Genomic DNA, 10,205 nt, shown 5'->3' with positions numbered 1-10,205 from the left:
CGCGTCATTACACGCTGCCCGGCTTCCTGATTGGCCGGGAAGTCGGCTCCATGCTCTCTCATCACAAGTGGAGCCGCTTACCGGCCAATCGGGAAACCGGGCAGCGTGTAATGACACGCTGCCCGGCTTCCTGATACCGGAAGTACTCGTCCTAGGCATCGGAGTACACGGAATTGGCACAGATACCAATACTAGTATCGGTGCATCCCTACTTCATATTATTCTGCATTGCTGTAATATGTATTGCTGAGATTTGTAGTCCTCTGTAGCCGTATGCCATTCTCCATTACCGTATAATGTATTGCTGGGATTTGTAGTCCTCTGTAGCCGGTTGGGATTCTCTTCAATGGAAAGTGAGATTATGTAGATTGAAGAAGTCAGTAAGAATACACCATATGTATTTGTGATTTCATCTGTCAGTGCGTATTAGTATATTATCAGGCATGACTGTGGAGCCCAGCCAGACATCAGACCAGAATTATTTTTTTTTTACTTCAGTAATAAGCACTGAATGAACACCAGACACCTAGGTTATATAAGGGTAGCAGTACTAGACATGAACTGTACTCACCTTTTTTCAGTACTTTGAGCTAGCGGGAAAGAAGTCCATTGATTGCCAGTCATGAAATCAGAGGAAAAATAAACAGGGCTGTGCTTTATAGCATGCTGAGAGTAGATTTATTATTTTCATGTTTTTCTCAATTCCTATAAAGGAATTCTGTCATGAAGCTAAGCTGTCTTTGATGGAAGCTGCCATTGCCCAGCATTGCAATGTTCCCGGGCAGTCAATGATCTGTTTGGAAGTACAATGAGGTGAATTCTTTGAGCAAAGTGTGCACTCCTTGTTAACTAAAAAAGCCATAAATGATCACAGGCCATTACTGCTTTGCCCTCTGTCCTGTCAAGCTGGGGTTAGTTTGTTTATTTTGACATGCCATCTGACAAAAACCTTGACTCCAATAGCATGCTGTTAAAAGTGAACCCATAGGACAACCCTTCAAAGTAAAACCCAATGTACCCCAATAGTTTATGGTATCTATATTATGGTATCTATTTGCAAGGTTTCAACAAAATGGATTTTAGCTTTTGAAGTTCACTTTTACGTCATTCCAACATTTCTTTGTCTGATCAAAGATATGCATGGCTATGCAGAAAAAGGGAAAAAGCTCTTCATGTGTAGTTCTACTGGGGGATAGGATGTGGTAGGAGAATATCTGAGGTGGAGTATAAATAAGCAGCATGCCAATGCTGGGAAATGCCTACTCTTACAGTAATGATACAGGCCGCTCTCCTTGACTCTTCAGTGTGACATTTATTGATTCTTTCATTAAGGTTAATGTTTATAATGTTAGTTGCAGACTCCATCATTGCCCCAGGATATGCAATAACACAAAATGCTTTATATAACAACACTGCTGATCCAGCGTGAACCTTCAGTTATAGGACTGTATGTATCCGAAAATATTGTTGCACATGACATCTGCTCAGCTTCCTTTATTTTTTATTAAGTCAGTATAGATTCCATAAGATAATAAGCCTCGATCTACAAATCCTACTTCACCTTTGTTTCATGCACTTTATGGCTCCAAGAATTACACCAAAATTAGCATTATTGATCAGTGATATACAAGTGACAAGTATAATTACAGGTCCTTTAATCATTTCCCAGACTCTAGACCGTGTGGATGGATATCCGGGTTATAAATCAATAATGCCCTTTGAAAACTTGAGAGAATAGTAGCTAGTGACTGTAGGCAAATCTCTCACACGTTTATAACTCCATGAATAAGATGTATGTTTCTTGTTGGATGTAGCATTTCTCAAAAGCATTGGATGCATACCACTGGAAGCAAATATGCTCATATAAGGTGGCATATGGCGGGACAGGAAATCTGAAACTACTTATTGTTGCCAATTGAAGAATTATGGTCTACAGTTGAAAAGCATCTTTATACAGGTAGCAATCACTAAAGTATATATGTTCGATCCATGCAGCTGGAAACTCTACCCTATTCACACTGAGCTACAGGCTTTTTCAGAGCTGATTTGAGCTAATCGACTTTGAGCGACATTGAGCTACAGTGCACATTTTGTCGTGCTACGTAGTGCTTCTTTTGGCAGTTTATCAAAGTCTATTGGGGCCAAATCGCTTGAAATCCGCCTAAGGTCCAGTGCACACCTAGGCGATCTGTGATAAAATCAGTAATCCTGCCATGCAAGTCTGGGGTCCTTCAGGGCCAATGCACACCTAGGTGATCTGTGGCTGCGCGGCATTCGTGCACGATGCAGCGCGGTCACAGAGACGCCCATCACAGACGATTACACTGTGGGTGCCATTATTTTTGAATGGCACCCCAGTCGCGCCGGGATTGCGAGGTCCTGCACAATTGCAGACAGCGATTGCCGCGCAGCACCATTGATTTCAATAGGGTTGCAATCGCAGAAAAAAGGTACATGTACCTTTTTTTTGCAATACATGACGCGTGGCGTGTTCGGATGCACGTGTGGAATTGCGTCGATTAATCACCATTAGAAAATAATGGCACCCACAGCGCAATCGTCTGTGATGGGCAACTCTGTGACCGTGTGCACGATTGCCGCGTGGTTACAGATCGCCTAGGTGTGCATCGGCCCTGAAGGACCCCAGAGCTGCATGGCAGTATTACTTATTGCTGAAATTACATATTGTCCCAGAAAAGACAGAACAGCAGTTTCAACATAGGTGACTTGGACACCATCCACCAACTTCAACCATCAACAAAAATTAGCTAATTCCTTTTGCTGCCCTAAGTAGTTGCTGCATTCTGTTGCTATGATATATTTGAACTGCAGTTAGTGTGTAGATTGAATAAGCCACAAACAGGGGCCATATTCTCTATAATAAGAACTTCAAACACATAATGTGTGGTGGGGGTTGGAAGGTGATGTTGTGTGCAAAGTGGACATGTGCACACTATTAGCTTAAAGAGAATCTCTGAGAACAGAAATATGGAAGCTGACATTGCTGATTTTCGATGCCGGTTCCAGGGTTGTCATGCTATGCCTGGCATCACTACCTAGTGAACCACTGCTCTGAAACAAGCATGCAGGATGACATTTTAGACTTCAATGGCTGAGTGCTTGTAAGCAGAGCCAGATCATTCACAAGGCAATCTAGGCAGGAGCCTAAGACCACATGGGTGTCCAAGGAACCCGGCTACAACCTTCCTGCCCCTGCAGTAAACCAGGCGGATAGCGCAGTTGTTCAAAGATGTACACCTAGTTCATTCACCAGAAAGGTTGTACTTGTTGGCATTTGGTGTCTGAAGGGCATACCAGTACAGAGAACACAAATGGGACAAGCTTCTCTGTGCCAATCCTTGTAAATGTCAAGTGACATGGAAGTGAGCTTAGTGAATAACTATCCTCCTTTAGTAAATGAACCCCTATCTGAACTAAAAATTCCAATGATATGCTTATTAGGGATGCACCAATACCGATACTAGTATCGGTGCCGATACCGAGTATTTGGGTGAGTACTCGTACTCGCCCAAATGATCCGATACCTAGCACGAGTACTTCCTGTATCAGGAAGCCGGGCAGCGCATCATTACACGCTGCCCGGTTTCTTGATTGACCAGGAAACGGCTCCATGCTCTCTCGTCACTTGTGATGAGACAGCATGGAGCCGACTTCCCGGCCAATCAGGAAGCCGGGTAGCGTGCAATGACGCGCTGCCCGGCTTCCCGATTGGTCAGGAAGCTAGTAAATCCGGAAGCCGGGCGCCGTGTAATGACGCAGCGCCCGGCATTCTGATTGGCCGGGAAGCCGGCGTCATGCTCCCTCGTCATCTCATGAATCATAATATTAAGAAAGTGACCTTAAAGCATTAGTTTGCATTACTTTAGAAAAAATGTGACCTGTCCCTTTACGGAAAAGTATCTGTAATTGGCATCTGCGAGTACTTGATCGAAAGTATCGGTACTCGTACTCGGTCTTAAAAAAGTGGTATCGGTGCATCCCTAATGCTTATGCTAATATTTCATTAGCATTATTTTGGAAAGATTGCCACTGAAAGTTAGTTTTCCTTTAAAAGTTTACTCAGAGGTAATACAATATAAGGCAGTTCAGTATATTTTGCCTGGTAATTGGCCATACCTTAAACAGTATTCAGCTAGCTGTTTTTCAGGGGGTCTAGTGGGGATCTTCAGTTTTATCTGGGTCTAGGAATACTTCACTTGGTCATAGTATACATTTTCTATATTGAAGTTAATTCATTTTCCCTGGATCTCTCATGCATCACTAATAAATAAATTAGAATCATGTTCTTCTATAGTGCTGCCAAACACTAATCAATTACCCACATACCAGGGTATTCATTTCCGTCCCGCATATGTTTCATCTACCTACAGTATATTTGAAGCAGGTAAAGCAGTACCTACCTTGTGGTGTGTTAAATGTTGTAAAGAATAGACCTGACCTTGTCTAGATTTATTTGCCAATCCCCAGACCTTGTATCTAGAGCACCGAAGAGCGCTTGCCATCTGTCCTTCACTGTGGGCATTTGATGGTGTTTTTGCTTTATAGCCTTATTTAGGGCTCTGTGGTGCAAGTAATTCCACTCCTCACTTTTTTTTTTACTATGATCATTTAATCTACTCAATTCTGTTGGATCATCACTTTTTACAAGTTTTTAATCTTGTCCAGCTTGTTTGTTTTTCAGTGCTACTGGTTTTCTCTGAGAAGCGTGCTATGTTGTTTTTTCTCCACGTGGATTTTTTTATTCTATTGGAAATTATCTCAATCAGTCAAGGCCATCTTTGTACTCAAAAGGAATATATTGGTAACAGATGACATTTTGAAAATCCTCTACCGACAATACCAACTTTAATTAGCTCCAGACAAGCTCTGAGACCCAGAACAGGTTTAGCCATGACTCTAACAACATAACATGTCATTTTCTGCTAAAGTGACACTAAACTCAGGAATTACATTAAAAAAATTGCATACAAGTGCCCTATTAACAAAAATGTTTCTTATTTGTGTACCACTCGGCTGTAGATCCTCAAATCATCTCTGAATTGGTACTGACACTGTCCTTCCTTCTGGAGGGTGGCTACTTTTGTTCCCCATGGTCCCTGTGTGTGTTGTAAAGTAGCAAAAGAAATGATTATGTGCACTATAGTGCTCTACCCCAAAATCTTCAATAACACCCTATTGACAGCTGCAGAGATAGAGAGAAGCTATACTGCGCTATCTCTAATATTATAAAACTCTAAGGGTATATACTTAGTGACAATTATACAAAATGTTCACTCCGTGTATATATATGTGTTGTAAAGTAGTCACCGTTCTAAGCTCTATTGTGATGGACTACAATCTCAATACAAATGAGTAAATTTAACGTGAGATTGTAGTCCATCACAGGAGTGAGCTTGGAGCAGTTACTACTTTACAACACACAGGGACCATGGGGTACAAAAGTAGCCACCCTCCAGAAGGAAGGACAGTGTCAGCACCAATTCAGAGATGACTTGAGGATATACAGCCGAGTGATACACAAATAATCAACATTTTTGTTAAAAGTTTGAGTACTTGAATGCATTTTTAAGATAACTCCTGACTTTAGTGTCACTTTAATGCCTTCATAGGCAAGTCAATTGCACTACACGTCCTCTATCCATTTTCTTTCCACCTTATCCATAATGTTTCAATTTTGTATGAACAACTTGCTGCACATCTTTGGAGTAGCACATAATAGCATATGAATTGCTCTTTTTGTATACATTTTTGTCTCTTAGGGGACTGCTTTAGGAATGTGATGCCCCACCATATTTTTTTTTTAACAATGTTTGCGTTGTGTATCTAGATGCGTCTATCTATGAGCAATAGTTGCTTTCTGCTCTTCATGCTCTTTAAATGATTCAGCCATGAATGTTCTTTGTGCCTGAGCAGCCTCCTTTACAGTATCTTCCAGTATCAATGGCGTTGCTTCGACTAAAATCAGCATACAGCAGGGGTAGCAAACCTCCGGCCCTCCAGCTGTGGTGAAACTACAAATCCCATGATGCATCTCTTTGGGAGTCATGTCTGGGGCTGTGAGAATCTTGCAATGCCTCATGGGATTTGTAGTTCCACCACAGCTGGAGGGCTAGAGTTTGCTACCCCTGGCATACATACTCAGCTATATCTTTTGGATTTTAGGGGGTTTAATCTAAATAAGATGCATGATGAATTATGTCATCAATATGAGTGAACACAGGCTACGGCTGAAACGTATGGATCTTCTCAAAATTGGGTCACAAGATCATTATATGGTATAATATCTAAGTTGCTTGCACTCTTCTGCAGATATCCCTGCCTTTCTTTCCAACCCTAAATGGCAATTGACATTTGCCTCAGGAGAAGAAAAGCCTTTACCATGGCAGTGGGTCCCCCTCACCACTCCAAGCATTATCTACTCATTTTTGGCCAGGGGATAATAAATAAGGCAATATATTTCTCTTATTTCTTACTCCCCAGCATCCAGTGCTCTCCTCTGCTGTCCGATGCTCCCAGGTTGTGAACGGGCGTCCTACCTGTTGGTCCAGCAGTGAGGAAGATGATGTCAGAGAGCTGCGACCGGTTGGGCAATGAAGGGAAAGGCTTTAAGGGACTGAGCTCATAAAGAGAAGGAAGCTTGCAGGAGCGAGGAATAAGAGAAATAGATCACCTAAATGATCATCGCCCTAGGCCAGGGGTAAGCAAACTCCAGCCCTCCAGCTGTGGTGACGCTACAAATCCCAACACGCACCTGCCTCTGAGAGTCATTCCTGTAGCTGTCAGAGTCTTGGAATGCCAAATGGAATCTGTAGTCGCACCACAGCTGGAGGGCCAGAGCCCACCTACTCTTGTCGTAGGTAAAACAAGCAGGTAACCCTAACAGTGAGGAAGGGGTCCCACTGCAAAGGGAATTGTATTTTTTGTTCCCTCAAGTTTAGCTTTACAGGAAGACTATAATGAGTTTGAGTCAATCTTCTTCCATTTCTCTAAGGTTGCAGTTTTTATACTTGTTTGCATAATTATTTATATAAACAATTTATTTTACCATAAACACTTAACACAGGGTGGACATGTGATCACCTTTGCTTATGTAAATCACCACATGGCCTCCTCTGCAAAAAAACAGGTAGGATTGAGTGATTCATCTAATTTCCTATAGCAGGTGCTATTCAGTTTGGTTATCTTTTTATTTTCAGCAACACAATTAAGGTTAGCCCAGTAAAGACGGGGGGAAAACAGGAGCTTACAGCTCTACCTCTTACTTGAAGAAAGTATTTTTTTTAGTAAAGGCCGGTGCTTTTCCTTGTGTTTACAGTTTGATTTTAGAATTAAAAAATCTCTGGCTTCTTGCACCATATAATATTCTATTGTAAGGTTTCTGTGCTTGGCATCTGGAGACCAACAGGACACAGGAAATATGCTGCTGCATCTACATATTCACTCACTATGCTTAGTTGGGGGCTTGTAACTGGTATTGTCCCCAAGTTGCTAAAACTTCACTGGTATGATGTAGGAGACATCTCCAGGTATCCCCACACGCCATTCCTGGAATGCTTTGGTATGCAAATAAAAAAAAAAGCTTTCCTGTTCCAGGGTCTAGCCACAGCCCTTCCTATGCTTTTTAATAGGCCAGTGAAAGTGCCCATCATAATTAGCCAATAGCAAAATGGCACACTTGGGAGAGGGTAGGGACAAACTATTCACCAAGAAGTTGAAATTTGCATAGCAAAGCGCCCCAGGACCTGGGATGCTGTATGAGACTTTTGACAAGGCATGAGAGAACCACTGAAGATTCATCAAATAGAGTATGATCTCAAGTCAAAATTGTCAGGTGCGGGAGGTCCGACTCCCCAGCAAAGTGTCACAGAATAATTTTACCCACCGTCACATATACTTCATGGTGTTAAGACAGTAAAAACACAGGTTTAGCTCCAGATTTTCTTTAATGTGCAAGCAAAGTATGGGACAAGAGAGTAATAAAAACATTAGATCCATGCCCTTTACAGTCAGACCAGGACAGTATATAAACATGATATGAATAGTACCTCTCCTGCAAGATACAGCATGGATACAGTTGAATGTCAGCATCTTTGTTCAGGAGCTCTGGCTGACACTCTTGCAGCCCTTTTCAATATTTAAAACACATTTAGAATTTTTGACAGAACTAAACACTGAAAATGGTGTGCTTTCTGGTGATGTATATACAACAATTCATTGGTCTTATTTGTTTCCTAGGGGGAAAAAAAGGCTGGGGATTTTCAGACACCCCTACATAGTAAAGAGCCACTTGAATGGATCACTGTACTTGTAGCCATTCAAAGGAAACCATATTTTTATCCTAAAGGAAGACTCTACACTAGCAATATTATTATTGTGTAGAGTGATTACTGTGTGAATAAATCTCTACTTACCTACAGAGCGGTGAGGATTCATTGCGGTAAAGATCCTCTGGTGATCTCCTCAGAGACATGTCAGGGCCACTGAATTACATTCGGATTCCTTTGACAATTCTTCTTGTATGAAAGTAAGTTAGGGAGGAAGATCACCAGGGGAACTACTTAATGATGGAGCTTCAGATTTAAAGGTTATTAGTTCTGAGGGTAGATTTTTTTTAAAGCAATCCTGTGATTCTGTACCACTTTGTTAGGAAACATACACACTGGGGTTGATGATATATTCACTTAATGCAAAAATGCAGAAAAAGCACCATACGTTGCACTGATATTGCATTTGTATTGTATTCTTGGATACAAAATATTGTTTTAAATTAGTCACACTATCTTTCTTGTTTTTGATGGGTCCTTTTGTGGTCAAGTGATAAAAAAAAAGGATATAACATTATGAAATTACCTCCACACAGTGTAAGGGCCTGTGTTGATGGGCTTTTGCTTGTTTCAAATGGGATTTTGCATACCTAAAAAAGTCTATAGGACTGGAAAACCCCCTTAAGGTCTGAAAGAGGTCAGCTGCACAACACATGCACTGTTCGATGACTTCTGAACCGTCTCAAATTGATGCCATCAACAAAAGCCCCAAGCCCATTGACACCGGCCCAAATCATTTATAAAGTGCATCTTTGCAAACATTCCCTTCTCCTGCCTAGACATATAGTAAACACAGAAACAACAGAAACATGTACAAAAGAAAACAGCATAAAAAAGTATGGTGATGTAAAGTTACAACACAAAAAAAGAGTAATTTTCAGATAGCTACAGCAATAAATAAAGTCACCAATTTTTGGTTTATTTAATTACATTCCAAACAAGACAAATGCAAAATTAAGATGCTTGTGTGTATATATTTCTATTGGCTGTGACAGGAGAGCTTTTACATTGCATATATGTACTAAAAGTGAAATCAATAAACTGCAGCTAATGCCAGCCTTGGGTTCTACTAGTATGGTGCCTCCCAGTGAGAAAAATGAATCTTGCTCATTCAATATTGTTAACAGCGGTACTTTGTAAAGACATCCCTCGCTACCCTGGAAGCTTGTTAAGTGGTGCAGAGGCCTATGGCTGCTTCCTGCCCTTTGGCAAGGTGAAACACTACACGTAAAATGAGTTTTGTACGGCATCTTCTCCACCATTGCCAGTAGCAGGTTGGACCTCGGCAGACTCAGGAGGGGGAAACTGTTTTGACAGAGACTGCTGCTCATCTGCCCCACTGCTTAACGATCCTTCAAATGAGAAAGCAGCATTTACAGAGCTGAGAGACTAAGGAGAAGGTAGGGAGTCCTAGCTGAAAATGTAAGGGACGTATGTATCTAAAGCCTACTGTATATGATGGGTAAAAAAAATCACTTTAAAAATCTACAGTCTGCATGAGGTAAGCTTCAAGTACTATATACATGGTGTAGCCATACTGGCTCATTACATATGACAACTGTGCTTCCTGCTTGATAGTGATTGTGCTTTAGAGTTGTTTCCGTCACTCAATGTAAATGTGAGTCTGCTGAAATCCAAAATGTTAAAACAATGGACTTTCTATAAGTTCCTACTTGATTATATTCTCACACAATTGAGAAACTATGAATATAGGCACCTCAATGCAACCTCTGGATGGGGACCCTCATTAAGCTTTCCTTCTACTGGGAATCTTGTTACTGTACATGTTCCACCTAAAACTCCTCCACAGTCTGTACTGTCCAGGGATAAACCCCAATACACCAGTGGAGATGGAACAAT

Source organism: Nanorana parkeri, unplaced genomic scaffold (genome assembly GCF_000935625.1).
Source record: "Nanorana parkeri isolate BGI_ZX_2015 unplaced genomic scaffold, ASM93562v1 scaffold289, whole genome shotgun sequence".
Lineage (NCBI taxonomy): Eukaryota > Metazoa > Chordata > Amphibia > Anura > Dicroglossidae > Nanorana > Nanorana parkeri.
This window is presented reverse-complemented; position numbering follows the sequence as displayed.